Source organism: Carcharodon carcharias, chromosome 1 (assembly GCF_017639515.1).
Source record: "Carcharodon carcharias isolate sCarCar2 chromosome 1, sCarCar2.pri, whole genome shotgun sequence".
In the NCBI taxonomy this organism is placed as follows: domain Eukaryota; kingdom Metazoa; phylum Chordata; class Chondrichthyes; order Lamniformes; family Lamnidae; genus Carcharodon; species Carcharodon carcharias.
In genome coordinates this window covers 74,620,095-74,636,525 of record NC_054467.1, presented here as the reverse complement: position 1 = coordinate 74,636,525, position 16,431 = coordinate 74,620,095, and positions in this window count along the sequence as shown.

Genomic DNA, 16,431 nt, shown 5'->3' with positions numbered 1-16,431 from the left:
TAATATTATAACAACCTCTAAAATTCCTAATTAACCTCACTCCCAGTTACACACCCCCTTAAGACAACAGTCCAAAATAGATTTTAGATTTTTTAAAAACCTTCAAGTTAATGCAGTAACCACAGTGGAACTCCAAATTGCTTTCTGCAAGTTTAGTTACAGGACACAACAGACTTACTCATAAATGGCTGGAGGTTTCTTCAAAGCTGTTTCACACACCCCTGTTAGATCTTACATAGACCTTCATTCTCCCTTATACATGTTTTTCTCTCTTTAATATGTAAATTCCATTGTTCCATATGTCTTTGGGACTGTACCTTTCCCATAATATAAAAACTTTCATGTTGCCAATATTGTCAGTAACCTTTGGGAAAAGTGAACACACTCAGCCTTGCTTACCTGGCTAGCTGTAATCAATCTAAGATCCCTTTGAAATCCAAACAATTCTTTCACTTATCTAAAAACTTCCTTCACGCCTTACATGCTAAGACAGCCATCCATGTTTACTCATTAGGATTTCAAGTACATTTCTTCACCTAGATTCTTTTGATAATTTCAAGCTTGCAGGCTAACTGACTCCAAATGTAATTAAATCACATAGACAGAGCCATCAGCACATACACCCAGAAACCCACTTGACAATAAACCAGAATAATATTATGAAAATTATTATACTTTCATAACACTGTTCACAATTCAGTAAGATCATTACTGATCTGCACTTCGTTTCCTCCATTTCCCATCTTTACTCCATATCTCTTGATATCTGCATTTAACAAAAAATCTCTCTCGCTCAGTCCTAGAAACTTCAATTGTCCTAGCATCTTCAGCCTTTTCAGGAGACAGGTCCAGATTTCTGCTACAAAAACAAAAATAGCTGGAAAAACTCAGCAGGTCTGACAGCATCTGTGGAGAGGAACACAGTTAACATTTCAAGTCCATATGACTCTTCATCAGAACTAAGGAAAAATAGAAATGTGGTGAAATGTAAGCTGGTTGAGGGGGGGTGGGACAGATAGAGCTGGATAGAGGGCCAGTGATCAGTGGAGGCAAAGAAGAGATTGCTAAAGATGTCATTGACAAAAGGACAAAGAGGTGTTGACGGTGGTGATATTGTCTAAGGAATGTGCTAATGGTGACATTAAGGGTAGAAAGCAGGACAAGCAAGTACCAGCTAGCCCTAGTGGGGGTGGGGTGGGGGGAAGGAATCGAAATGGGTGAAAAGGTGGAGATCAAATGATAGATCGAAATAAACTTATATTTATAGGGGACCCTATCATGGTTCTAGGAGGGAGAGGAAGGTGTGAGGGCGGATGCGCGGGAGATGAGCTAGACACGGTTGAGGGCCCTGAAAACCACCCTGGGTGGAAAACCATGATAGGGTCCCCCTTGTCCTCACTTTTCACCCCACCAGCCTCCACTTTCAAAGGATCATCCTCTGCCATTTCCACCAACTCTAGCATGATGCCACCACCAAACATATCTTGCCTTCAAACCCCCGGTGGCTTTCTGCAGGGATCGTTCCCTCCGGGACACCCTGGTCCACTCCTCCATCACCCCCTACACCTCAACCCCCTCCCACGGCATCTTCCCATGCAACCACAGAAAGTGCAACACCTGCCCCTTTGCTTCCCCTCTCCTCACCGTCCAAGGGTCCAAACACTCCTTTCAAGTGAAGCGCTGCTTCACTTGCACTTCCCTTAATTTAGTCTACTGCATTCACTGCTCTCAAAGTGGTCTCCTCTACATTGGAGAGACCAAATGCAGACTGGGTGACAGCTTTGCCGAACACCTTCGGTCTGTCCGCAAGCATTACCCAGACTTCCCTGTCGCTTGCCATTTCAACACTCCACCCTGCTCTCATGCCCACATGTCCACTCTTGGCCTGCTGCAATGTTCCAGTGAAGCTCAATGCAAACTGGAGGTACAGCACCTCATCTTCTGACTAGGCACTTTACAGCCTTCTGGACTTAACATTGAGTTCAACAACTTCAGATCATGAACTCTCTCCTCCATCCCCACCCGCTTTCTGATACTTTTTCCAAAAAGTTATAATTTTTTAAATATATTTTTCTTTTCCCACGTATTTTTAAATTTATTTCGATCTATCGTTTTATCTCCACCTTTTAGCCCATTTCGATCCCTTCCCCCCACCCCACCCCACTAGGGCAATCTGGCACTTGCTTGTCCTGCTTTCTACCCTTAATGTCACCATTAGCACATTTCTTAGCTAATATCACCACCGTCAACACCGCTTTGTCCCTTTGTCTATGACATCTTTGGCAATCTCTTCTTTGCCTCCACCTATCACTGACCCTCTATCCAGCTCTACCTGTCCCACCCCCCTCAACCAGCTTATATTTCACCTCATTTCTATATTTCCTTAGTTCTGATGAAGACCTTGTAGGTGGGCAAGGAGCCAGCAAGGGAATTGGGACCTGGTCAGATTGACTGGAAGCCCCCCTGAGTCTGAGAAGCCTCATGGAGATAGGGTGCAGCAGGGCTGCAACCAGGAGCTGGGCAGCAGGACAAGCCTGAACATGCCTGATGAGTACTGCACTGAGAAGCCAAGGCCCCAACCAGGGCAGAGATCTGGAGAACCAGTGGTGAATATTCACTGTAAATAGTTGTTTCTTGGAGTTATGCTTTCCCTTGACAGTTTATATAGTTTTGATGCCAGTGGAATAAAGGAGCCTTGTTTTTATTAACCTTTGTGCAGCCCATATGCTTAAACAGAACATTGCATTTTGGTGTAGTCTGCACGATTCCACAGCACAGACATCAGGTCATGGTGGATGAGATAGAAAGGCATCTGGCCGAGGTGGAGAAGATGATGGGAGAAGTCCACGAGGGTGGCTGAAGCTGCTGCAGTATCATTGGGGGCTCAGGCGTCGTCAGAGGAAACTGAATATTCAAAACCAGGCTGAGGCTCCCCAGGTGCATTCCCCTGACTGCAAAGGAAGAACATGGTACCCCTGGTTGGATATCCTACCTGCCAATGGGCAGGAAGCTGGACAGATTCACAGGAAGGCCGGGGATGCCCAATAACACAGCAGCCAAAGACTGGGTTAAAGAAGCATAGTTGGTCATGTGTCCAGGAGCCTCAATGAGAATGAGCAGGCTGTGTTTGTGATGGAACATCTGTGTGGGAAGACTCATTGGGAAATACTGGAAAGAGGTACAGATGTTCAAATCAGTCCACAATGGATCTTTGAGATCCTGGCACAGGTTTTAAGGAACAAAAGTAGCCTGTGGCAGTTACTGTATAGACATTATAATAGAGAGAAAGAAACACAATTGTCTAATCGACACCAGAGCTTCCAACACAATGATTGTTGTGTAACCATCTCTAAATTCTCCAACATCTAGTGGAAAATCTTGTGTACTCAAAAAGATTTTCAGGCAAGTCTGTGGCTTGGCAGTATCTAAACTCTTAACTTTTAATATAGAGCCCCTGCAAACCAAGTGGACTTGTATTTTAACACAATGGATTCAGCCTAGAATGGGGATACTGACATCTGACTGGATGCTGGCACATGGCACATAACATAGGCATAGACGTGCACAAAAAATGTCTGTGGGTGGAGTGGACAAAACTGACCGCATTGGTCATTGCATCACTTCATTGAGAGGCTTGGGTTGTGAGATTAGAAGGACCCGATGATCTGGAAACTCTAAAGAATAGGATCCAAGATGGATTGTAATGGAAGCTAACAGGAAAGCTTTCACCATCCATAAACAGGGTTGTGGAAATTTGATGAGGGTGCAGGTTACAGTAGGAGATGATCCTATGTCTCCACCTCAGAAACCATAGCCTTCCTGAGGGAGGCAGAAAAGGGCCTATACAGGCCAGTATCGTTGATGAAGATCTGGGAGTCTTAACACCGCTGACGATTCATATACTCACCTATTTTAACATGATAGGAAACCAAACCTGTGAATGACATCGATCACAAAGTCCTTAACAAAAACATTCTTGCCTGTGCTCCCGTGTGTCTGCAGTAGGGGGCTTAACTGGCAACATACCAAGATCAGCAACAGTCTTTACCATGTTAGACCTTTTTAATAGCCAACCCCACTCTATGCAGAGGGTCAGCACAAGTTTGCCTTCACATTTAAGGGCCAACAGTACGCCTGATCATGCTTCCCATAGGGATTTCACAACAGTCCCTTCATTTTCCGCTAGAGCATGAGAGAATGTTTAGAGACCTGCAGCTGACTAATTGATATAATAATGGATGACCTGTTGTTTTTTCAGAGAGTGAGGAAGAACATGAGAAACTACTGAAAGACTTATGGCAGATATTTGTGGGTAGAGGAAGCTGAACCTTCAAAACCAGGCAGAAGTTCCCCATGTTAAATCTATACTTGTGGACGCAAATAAACTGACCTCATTAAGCCATGAAAACCTTTTGAGTGAGGCAAATTGTTCTCTTGCAATTTGTGAAATTCAAAAGAACTATAAGTAGGATGTTTCAAAAAAGATAATTCCTATGGAGGCAGGAGTTAATGGAAAGTCTGTTATGCTTACAGTGGATATGTCAACTCGTTCGGATGACTTGCACCCCAGTTGCTAAAGGAAGGGGGTGGAGGTAGCAGAAGGGTTTGCCATAAACTTCCAATCTTCCAGAGATATGGGGAGGTGTCAGAGGACTGGAGAGTAGCAAATGTCACACCCTTATTCAAGAACGGATTTAAAGGCAGTCCTAACAACTACTGGCCAGCTAATTTACCAACAGTGATAGATAAGGCTTTAGAAATGATAATCAGAGAAAAAAATCAACGGGGACTTCAGAGAGTTTTGAGTAAATTTAAGGATTTATTTTTAAAAAGCAGATTATGCTTGACTAATCCAATTGTTTTTTTATAATGAAGTGACACAAAAGGTTGATGAAGGGAATGCATTGGATGTTGTCTATATGGATTTTATAAAAGCATTTGGCAAATAAACAAATTAGTTTGTAATAGCATAATAAATTATAATTGCTACTGAGCAACCTCTTTGGCCCTGAAAAAATATTTTAAGTGTGGAGTCCCATTCTCTCAGCAGAAAATTGATGTTGCAGATTTAATTTTGTTTTACCTTTTCTGTTTGTGTGTTAATCTCTCCCTAATAGCCCCATCTGTATTTTCCATCTTTCTTTACTTACGCCATATCATTTAAATGCAATTCATATTTCCTGCTTCCTACTTTCTGGTTTGGGCAACTCTGCATGACTCAATGAGGATATTTCAATCTAATTGGTTCTGGAGCCTCGCTGTTGCTTTTCCAGTTCACAGATGCCACAGATCCCTTATAGAGGGTGCTGCAATGGAAAAAAAGCCAGATTAGAGAAAATTTCCACTGACAAGCCCATGAAATGTCTTTGGGCTGTTGTAAATAAAGCCAATAGCTAATACTGTTCCTTCAGAATGCAGGCCATCATCTCATTACATAGTCCACTAACATTTTTCTTCTTGCATTTGAGGCAATTCATCCTCACATCGCTTTTAATTTTAAATTGAATTTATGTTGTCTTGGATTACGGTGGTATCGCACATTTTTATGATTAACCTTGCCGTATCACTTATTCAGAATTTATAAACCATGAGTTATTAGTTAATTTCCATCAACGAATCAGGGTTCCCGTGCATTGCAATAGATAATGAGACTCCATTGCTTGAATTTTAATAGGTGTCTATTCCACCTTCCCAATCACAGCTATACTTTATGTCAATTAATGACTATTAACCAAACATTTAAGTCCAGAATATGACAGAATCCACAGCCTTGTAGGCCTCAGCAATAGGCAACGGGCTTCTGTCACTGAAGCACATGATTTAACCAGAAGTGTAATATTGTGGTTTTACTCTTAGTTGCAGGGGATTATCATACCTATTACAGATTGTTTCTCCAGAATAAATTATTTCTTATTATGGCATTGATGGATAGGCATGGGAAGTTTTTATTCACATTTTTGTCAGGTGTAGCCAGACTTTCACCATTAACAAAATATGCATTTGTGACCCATCATTTGACATTCAGTAGCATTCCACACTAAGCATTGCCCAGAGCTGCAGTTTAGCCAGACATTCAAGTCATGTCACTACTTGAAAAGAATGCCACACTGTAATAGAAACCAGCACAGGTGCTTTCTTCTATTTGGAATATTTAAGTCTAAAATTAAAGGATTTTTTCACAAAACATGTAATTATAATTCCTTGCAATTCAAACTTTTAATTAAATTGACATTCCAGCAAATGTAATTAATTTTGGTAAGAGATTACAGTTGCTGTTTTCAATTACACACAAATTGCACACAGAATTTTGACTCTGTACGATCATATAAATGGGTGAAAGTGAATCAAATGCCTCTCTTGCATCTCTCCTGATTTTATTTCCTTTGACTTCAATAAAAATAAGAGCAAAGAGCAATGTAGAACAGGCTGGCTGATTCACTATCATATGTTTTATACTAACGCACAATGTCAAAGTTAACCCCATTGATAGACAAATGGTTGGACACTGCAGCAGTAAGCTTTTGCATGAATTTAGTAACATTATATGGCACATATCTGCCACACTTAATCCCAAAGCCATCACTGTAAAGATTCAGTTATGTTTGGTGATCTTCAGGTAATCACAATTTACTCCTTCTGTCAAGTACCAATGGTACAGTTAAAAATACAACTGAATAACTGCTCATGCTGATGACCTTTTAAAGATTACAGCCCCCTTCAATAGTCTTTATTATCTTAAAATATTAAAATTGTCAAGTGAATCCATGTGAAAAATGAGCCAAATATTAGACTTTACTTGAGTCGTTAATAATGAACTTGTCTAGAGAAATGAATATGATGATAAAAGTCTGTTGCTCAGTTCTTTTATTGTGAGCTTGAGTGGGTCGGGGGAGGGGGGTGAATTCTCTCATAGCTTCTCCTCTCCAGCAGCTTAACTTCAGCAGGAGTTCAGAGAACCTGAACTCATCTAAAGCATAAACTGGGTTTCTGCTGAGCTTCCGTTGAGATTTGGCTGAGGTCATCAAAGCCATGTTAAACTGCCTGAGCATATTTCTGAATTCAGGGAGAAAACAGCTTACAAAAGTGAATAATTGCAGACGGTTCCAGGTGAATAACAGGAAAAGGTTTTATTTTAGTGGTGCTAGGATGATCATGTGTTGGTAAATCATTTTTCTTACTATTTCATTACCAATAGAAATTATTGGAGCCGTTTTCCTACTTCATGCTCCTCAATGAGTAAGTTTTTGTGCTTTTTCTCCATTAGTTGAAAATCATGCGTCTGCATTCCCAATAAACATAATCTTGCAAGTCAGCAAATTAGTCCTACAATTCAAGTGTCTGTTCAACATGACACCATGGGCAATATATTTTGAATGCTGCATTGGAACTCATACAGCAACTCATTTATTAAATGATGTGCAGCAGACTGGATTAGAGATATTTTCACCTCAGGCAAATCACATTAATTTCAGCACAGATTGACAGTATGAAGTCTGCTCTCATTGGGATAGTGTTGACCTAATTCTCAGAGGGTGTGAGTGCATGGTACAAAACTGTCTATTATTTGATGCAAATTGACAATCTCTCTCAGTGAGACCATAAGACTGATTGATCTGAAAAATAGAAATTGTCACCGCGCATTATGGTTTATTCAAATGTGGCATTTTTTATATAATTTCACGGAATGCGGGCATCTTTGGCTAGGCCAGCATTTGTTGCCCATCCCTAATTACCCTTGAGAAGGTGATGGTGAGCTGTCTTGTTGAACTGCTGCAGTACATATGGTGTAGGTACACCCACAGTGCTGTTAGGGAGTTCCAGGATTTTGACCCAGATTCCAAGTCAGCATGGTGTGTGGCTTGGTGGCGGATTTACAATTAGTGAGGCCCTGTGCTCAGCTTCATTTTTCAGGCCCACCCCGCCACTGGGACCGGAAAGGCGAAGCCAAGAAAATACGCAAATTGATCAGTGCTTCTTCATTTGTAAAAACATGCCTGTATGAATAATTGCCTTATTAAAACCTAAGCTCACCTCTTGCCTGAATGATGGTAAAGATGGTAAATATTGTGATGCAAGGCGAGCAAACATAGAACTTGCAGACAAGAAAAGCCAAAAACCAAGGACAGATTATACATGGAGAGAGTGTGTCTGCAGGTAGGAGAGGAAGCCGATTAGATGCTCACTCAAACATCGATATGTCAGCCTGTTGGTATAATTTTGTTCAGAGATAGAGACAGCAGACTGGAGCTCTGCTCCGGTACCAACAGTTTTCTGAGGCAAAACAGCGCTGACAACACATCTGTTATCTAAGAGACCTGAGAAACATTGCACTTCACTGAGATCTCATCACTCACAGGGAAATCTCATAACAGTGTCGCTCAGTGGAAGAGCACGAGCTGCTGTTGTGGTTTCAGGCTGGCCTGTGTTACAATCATTTAAATTGAAATCGATTTAAAACTCAACTTGAAGTCAATGTTTCAACGTCTGACCAAACTGGCCGAGGTTTTACTGAAACTCTTCTCCCCATCAGAGCTTGCTGATTATTTAGAGAGAATGGGAATGTGTGGAGTGAGGCTCTGGGACTGTCCAGTATCTTCCCTCCAACAACCGACCACGGCCCATTTCCAAATCCAGTTTCTGGTGTCTCTCTGCACTGGACACGATGCCAAGGAATGATTCTGAAGATGTGACTACAAAACCAGCTGATAAGATGTGGCCAGAGTAGTGCCAGGTGAATCAGTCTCTATTTATTTCCTATCATTGAGTCTAACGTGGCATTATTGAATTAGGAAGCTAGCCTTAAGTTTGTGTGGACTACAATTTCCCCCTGTCTCAGCATGGTAGGCTGGTATGTTTAAAACCACCTCATAGCTATACCAAACTTTAAAGACTTGCAATTATATAGCGCCTTTCACAACCACCAGAAGTCCCAAAGCTGTACAACCAATGAAGTACTTTTGAAGTGAGAATGTAGGAAACACTGCAGCCAGTTTGCACCCAGCAAGCTCCCACAAACAATGTGATAATGACCAGAATCTGTTCTGTGTGATGTTGATTGAGGGATAAATATTGGCCATGACACCATGGGTAACTCACCTGCTCTTCTTCAAAATAGTCTCATGGGATCTTTTACATCCAAAGTTGGCATCTCTGACAGGTCAGCACTTCCCTGGAGTGTCTGTCTGGATGGGACTGGAACTTGAATCCACAATCGCCTGATCCAGAGGCCAGTCTGCTAGCGTTGGAGCCACCACTGACACCTTTAACTAGTGGCCCTGGCGATTCATTCAAACAACCAGTGAGTGAACTCCCTACCTGCATTGGCGATCATGGTCTGAGGGAAGCGGATGGACTTCACTGTTGTTGGGTGAAGCGAATTGGCTCACCATGTGCCCCCAGCGGTCTGCTCTAGGCTTGTTAGCCTTGTATTAGAGAGAGGATGAATGTGGGAGGAGAGGGATTTATCAAAAAAAAGGGGGAAATATAATTGCTGCGGCAACCTGATTGGAAAAGGAGCAATTCATAGCTATCTGTTAAATATCATTTCTGAACATTTCAATCTCCTTTCAAACTTACTTTTCTAAGCATCGCTCTCCTGGTGGAATAGCAGAGTGTTACCTTTTACTTTGTGAAGGTTTGGCAGAGAATGAGACAGACCCACTTTGCAAAATGATCATTTGTCAGTAAAGCGAGTGCATCTGAAAGGTGTTTTCTTTGGGAATGTTTTTGTAGCTGATCAGAGGCAGAGATGTTGCCGAGACCACCTTGGGTGCCTGTCATTCCCGTCACACATGGGACTCGGTCCCAAAAATAACTCATTTTCTTGGTGCTTCCCTTTTTAACTTTGCAAGTGCAGCATCAGTTCGCACTCCAGTTTAAATGTTTTGAAACTTATTCGTTTTGGGGCCCCCCTGTTGTTTGGGGGGCCCCCATGCCACAGAACGGTGTGTTTCATTGTAAATCCGCTCCTGCTTGGAGGGTAATTTGCAGGTGGTGGTGTACCCAAGCATCTGTTGCCCTTGTCCTTCTAGGTGGTAGAGGTCGTAGGTTTGAAAGGTGTCATTGAAGGAGCCTTGGTGAATTGTTGCAGTGCATCTGGCCTGTTCTTGTAGCCAAAATGCTACAAAATGCATCACCTCACACTTCTCTGCATTGAACTTCATCTGCCACCTACCTGCACACTGCATCAACTATCCTATGCCCTCTTGAAGTTCTACACAGTCCTCCTCACAGTTCACAAGACCCCCAAGCTTCATATCATCCACAAACTTTGAAATTGTCTCCTGCACACATCTAGATCACTAATGTATATCAAGAAAAGCAAGGGTCCCAGTAACGGCCCCTGGGGAACTCCACTACAAATCTTCCTCCAGCCTGAAAAATATCCATTGACCATGACTCACTGCTTCCTATTTTTCAGCCAATTTTGTATCCACGTTGTTACTGTCCCTTTTATTCCATGAGCAATAACTTTTCTCACAAGTCTGTTATGTAGCCCTGGGTCAAATGCCTTTTAAAAGTCCATGTACACCACATCAACAGCATTACCCTCATCGACCTCTTCTGTTACCTCTTCAAAAAACTCCAAGTTAGTTAAACATGATTTCCCCTTTAGAAATCCATGCTGTCTCTTCCTTATCAACACATATTTTTCCATGTGTCTACTAATTTTATCCAAATAATTGTTTCTAGAGCCTTGGCCACCACTGAAGTTAAACTGACTGGTCTGTAATTGCTGGGCTTATTCTTTCAACCTTTTTTGAGCAAGGGCATAATGTTTGCAATTCTCCACTCCTCTAGCATCACCCCCGAGACTAGGAAAGACTGAAAGATTATGGCTAGTGCCTCTGCAATTTCTACTCTCACTTCCTTCAGTATCCTTAGATACACCTCATCCGGTCCTGGTGCCTTGTCAACCTTAAGTACCAACAGTCTATTCAACACTACCTCCTAGTCAATTTTGAACCTTTCTAATGACAGTTTCCTCATCTGTCACCATGGCCTGGGTAGCATCTACTTCCTTGGTAAAGACAGATGCAAAGTATTCATTTAATACCTCAGCCATGGCCCCTTTGTCCATGTGTAAATCCCTTTTCAATCCCTAATTGGCCCTAACCCTCTTCTTACCACCCTTTTACTATTTACATGTCTATAGAAGACTTTAGGATTCCCATTTATGTTGGCTGCCAGTCTTTTCTCATAATCCCTCTTTGCTTCTCTAATATGCTTCTTCACCTCCCCTCTGAATCTTCTGTATGCCTCTTGGTTCTCAATTTTATTTTCTACCTGACACCAATCATAAGCGTACTTTTCCTTCTTTATCTTAATTTCAATCTCCTTTATCATCCAGGGAGCTCTAGATTTGTTTGCCGTACCTTCCCCTTTTGATGGAATACACCTTGACTGTGCCTGGACCATTTTTTTTTTGAAGGTAGCCCATTGTTCAGCTACAGTTTTCCCTGCCAATCTTTCATTGCAGTCTATCTGGCCCAGCTCTATTCTTGCCCCATCGAAGTCGGCTCTTGTCCGGTTAATTATTCTTATTCTGAATTGCTTATCATCCTGTTCTATCATCATCCTAAAACATACAATACAATGATCACTGTCTCCTAAATGTTCCCCCGCTGACACTTGATCTACTTAGCCCACCTCATTTCCAAGAACCAGGTCCGACAGTGCATCTTTTATTGTTCTACTGCTGTAGAAGATTCTCCTGAACACAATCTAGGAACTTTTGCCCCTCTCCACCCTTTACATTACTACTGTCCCAGTCTACATTCTTGTAATTAAAGTCCCCCATTATAACTACTCTATAGTTCTTGTATCTCTCTGTAATTTCCCTGCAGATTTATTCTTCTATGTCCTTCTCACTATTTGTTGGTCTATCGATCGGTTGGACACTTGGGCGGAGAATTGGCAGATGGAGTTTAATCTGGACAAATGCGAGGTAATGCATTTTGGAAGGTCTAATACAGTCAGGAATTATATAGTAAATGGCAGAACACTTAAGTGCATTGACAGGCAGAGGGATCTGGGTGTACAGGTCCACAGGTCACTAAAAGTAGCAACGCAGGTGGATAAGGTAGTCAGGAAGGCACATGGCATGCTTGCCTTCATTGGCAGGGGTATTGAGTATAAAAGCTGGGAAGTCATGCTGCAGCTATATAGAACCTTGGTTAGGCCACACTTGGAACATTGCATGCAATTCTGGTCATCACATTACCAAAAGGATATGGAGGCATTGGAGAGGGCGCAGAGGAGGTTTTCAGGATGCTGCCTGTTCTGGAGGTTATTAGCTATGAGGAGAGATTGGAGAAACTCGGATTGTTCTCACTAGAGCGGCGGAGATTGAGGGGCAACTTGATAGAAGTTTACAAAATTATGAGTGGCATGGACAGAGTAGATAGTCAGAAGCTTTTTCCCAGGGTGGAAGAGTCAATTACTAGGGGACATAGATTTAAGGTGAGAGGAGAAAACTATAGAGGAGATGTGCGGGGCAAGTTTTCTACACAGAGGGTAGTGAGTGTCTGGAATTTGCTGCCAGAGGAGGTGGTGGAAGCAGGTACGATAGTGGTGTTTAAGAGGCAGCTTGACAAATACATGAACAGGATGGGAATAGAGGGATATGGACCCTGGAAGTGCAAAATGTTTTAGTTGACGGGCAATATGATTGGCACAGACTTGGAGGGTGTAAGGGCCTGTTCCTGTGCTGTACTTTTCTTTGTTCTTTGTTCTATAGAACTAGGGGACATAGCTTAAAAATAAGGGATCTCCCATTTAAGAAAGAGATGAGAGGAAACATTTTCTCTTAGAGAGCAGTGAGCTAGGGTTATTGAATATTTTTAAGTCTGAGGTAGATAGGTTCTTGACTAACAAGGGAGTCAAGAAGTAGGCAGAATTTGGAGTTGAGGCCACAATCAGATCAGCCATAATCTTACAGAATGGTGAAGCAGGCCTCCTCCTGCTCCAAACTCGTATGTTCGTATGTATGTTCAATTTCTGTGTGCTGTTCACTTTGAATTCCATATGCACCGATCCTGCTCCCAAATTCAAATCAACCCCCATAGTTCCAATTATCATGGCAGTCGAGGAACACCATTCTGTGATATATTTCAAATGGCCTCAGCTAGTGGGCTTAATTGTCTTTCCTAGTTAGTTTGTGTAATGTGAAGAGTTAACTTTGTGTGGGATGACCTTAACTTAATAGTAACATCATGATATAAATTAACTTTAAATTCTTGATAGCCTCAACAGGCAAAAAATCTCAAAACTTGAGAAACATTAAGTATGCAAGATAAAATTTTTGCAGCATTAAATGTTATCTTATTCTTGCAACATTGAAAAATAGCTTCACTAAAACTTTTAGGATCTTTATCCAGTATTTTCTGAATGATTTACTCTTTGTCCTTTTAAGTAGGACATACTGCTTGGGATTGACAGCTGTCTTGACTGAAGGACTTCCAAGCAACCTACAAAACAGCCTTTCTAACCAATAATGACTACGTGTCCATTTCTTTGGTTGAGGCAGTAGTTAAGGCATTACTGATGTTTAAGAAATGCATCAGTGAAAATATAAATGTTGTTCACGACAGATTCAATTACGTGAAGAAAATTGAACTGGCTTAACAAAGAATGAGAAAATACCTCAGGCAGATTCATGCAATATGTAAAGAATTTTTCCTTTCTTGCCCTTACCCTTTCTATATTACGTTTATGTCACATAAGCAATCTGATGGAGCCATCCTGATTTAAGCCTCTTTGTCTGTTTGAAAACAGAGTGCAGTCAAGTAAAAAGAATCTCAGAACATTCCACAAATTGCTAAGAGGTCCAAAGGTCTATAATTCTGGATATATTATAAGATGCTTTGTCTACCAGATAACAGGTGAGAAATTAGGATTGTTTGTGCCCGTGTTTGAGATAATGTGAGTGTCCTTAGAGCTTCAAAATGGCACCCATGGCACAAGCATGCTACTGTGTAGTGAATCTTGCCAGATGCCATGTTAGCAAGGATATTAGCTTGTTCAGTGAGCTGGAAATATGTAAGGAGGCAAATCATAATGCCAATCAGCATACAACATTGATTTGATGTCAGCAATGTCCAGCTAACACCCTCTCTTAACCTTGTACAGCTGAACAAACATATTGCAGTAGGAAGGACACCCTACCAGCACCATTTAAAGTGATCGTCAAATACTTGCGGATTAGTTGCTAGTTGATTTCTTCTGGCTGTTGCTTTGATTCCATAAATGTCCGATGATTTCTGAAGCTATGTGAAGTTGAAGAAATCTACAGAGAGTGTGGTGGCAGGTACTGAAGGAGATTTTAAAGGCTTCAGTCAGTTGCTTCCAGACATGGGTGCAGTAGTAGACATTCCCTTTGAATACCGTAATACTTAGACAATAATGAGCAGAGGTCACACAGAGTACGACAAGCTGCTAAAAGAGAGATGAGGAGGAGGGAGAGAAGGGCCCTCTGCAGGAGTCTTCCCAGAGTGTTCAGAGAGAAATTCTCCTACCTGAATCTCCATGAGGAACAATGGGCAGAAGCCCCAAAGCCAGATAGTAATTGCCTGATCAGCACAGAATTGGCTTGGGCTTCTGGAAACACCCAATGTGGGATTGCCCACAGCTTTTTGACCCCTGCACCAGCCACATTAAATTCAGCCCAGCAAATATGAGATCTGCATTTCTCTAAGGACTGAAATCTACTCCAGCCACAACTGCAACCTCAATGCAGAGCAAGGACAGCATTGTCAGTGGCTATAAATGTGACTCGGGTCATGAACTTTTAAACTTCTGGCACCTTCCAGGCTGCAGCTGGAGATGCTTGCGACATCTCTGTTTGCTGTCCGCTATTGCATAAGAGAGAACACAGAAGTTCTCTATTCAAAGATAGCTAGTTACATCTCCATTTCAAAGTTCCTCTCTCCAGTTCAAAAGAAGAGTCATATTGGACTCAATGTTAATTATGATTCTCTCTTCAGATGCTGCCAGGCCTACTGAGTTTTTCCAGCACTTTCTGTTTTTAATTCAGACCTCCAGTATCTACATTATTTTGCTTTTATGTAAGTACATTTCATTCGCACTTGTCAGAGAGAAGCAGGCAAAGTGAGGATATCGCTTCACTATAGGGGTGCAGGCTTCCTGATGGTGCAGAGTTTCATTGACTGCACACACTTCATGGAACTGCTTTCAACTCTGTTCTATAACAGAACTGAAATGGCTCCCCTTCCTCAAGGTCTAGCTGGTTTGTGATCAAAGGCAGCAAACCATGCTGGGAAATGCCCAGGATCCAAGCAGCAGTCATTATGCCCTCATTTTGAGGAAGTCCACTGTGCCAGCTGCATTTGAGCCACCATGACAAACCAGGAGGTGGCTAATGGGCAACAGAGGCTATCCACTGATGACATGTCTGATGGCTCGGGTGCACAACCCACGCATGCCACACCTAAAAACCATAAAGACAATGAAAGCCATGCTGCCGCACAACATATGATAAAGCAGACTGTTAGTATTCTGAAACAATGGTTCTATCACCTGGATCACTCTGGAGGAGCCCTGCAGTAATTGGTAGAACAGGCATCAAGATTCATGGTGATCTGCTGAATGCTGCACAACCTCACCATTTGAGGGGCAGCCCTTGCCACCAGCTTTATGGCAAGAAGCTGAGGAACAAGAACATGAGGAGGATGAGGATGAGCGTGAATGGAGGCATCCAAGACAGCCCCTTGCTTGTCGAGTTGTCTGTGAAGAATTTATTCCAGTGCGCCACCAGTAAATGCAATTTCTCATTCAGAAACAGTCCCACACCTTACTTCCCTCAGGCACTGACCATCACATCATTCTCTTGGTCATAATGCAAAAATAAAAGCCACCACAAGATTAACATTCCAAATTAAATTTATAAATTAAACCATGTCAAATTGCAAACAAAATTTAATAATCACCTTTGTGCATTCTCTTAGTGTCTCTGAGCTGTGTGTCTTTGCCTGTCCTAGTGTTCCTGTGCAGTACTACCCCAGCAGCTGCAGCACATCTGGTAGAAGGCTCCTGATTTTCATTAGGGGAGACAGCAGAAGGCCTGCAAGATGACCTGGAGCAGCTTAGGGTCTTGGGAGGGCACCATCTTGGCATGGACAGCAGCAGTCTGGGTTGGCTGCCTGTCAGACAATAACAAGGGCACTGGTGGAGTGGCAGTGATCCTAACAAACTGCTGGGAGGACACATTACTGGACTGCTGTCACACCCTGAAAACACTTTTGAACATTGTTATCCACAGTCATACTGACAGCATTCTGGGCTCACATGCTAGCAAGTTGATCTTGCATGATCTTAGGCTGAGCTTCCACTGCAGCACTGAGATGTTGAGTGGTTCTTGCTAATGCTGTAATGGAAGCTGAGACATCGGCCATCAGATGCTACATCACGGAT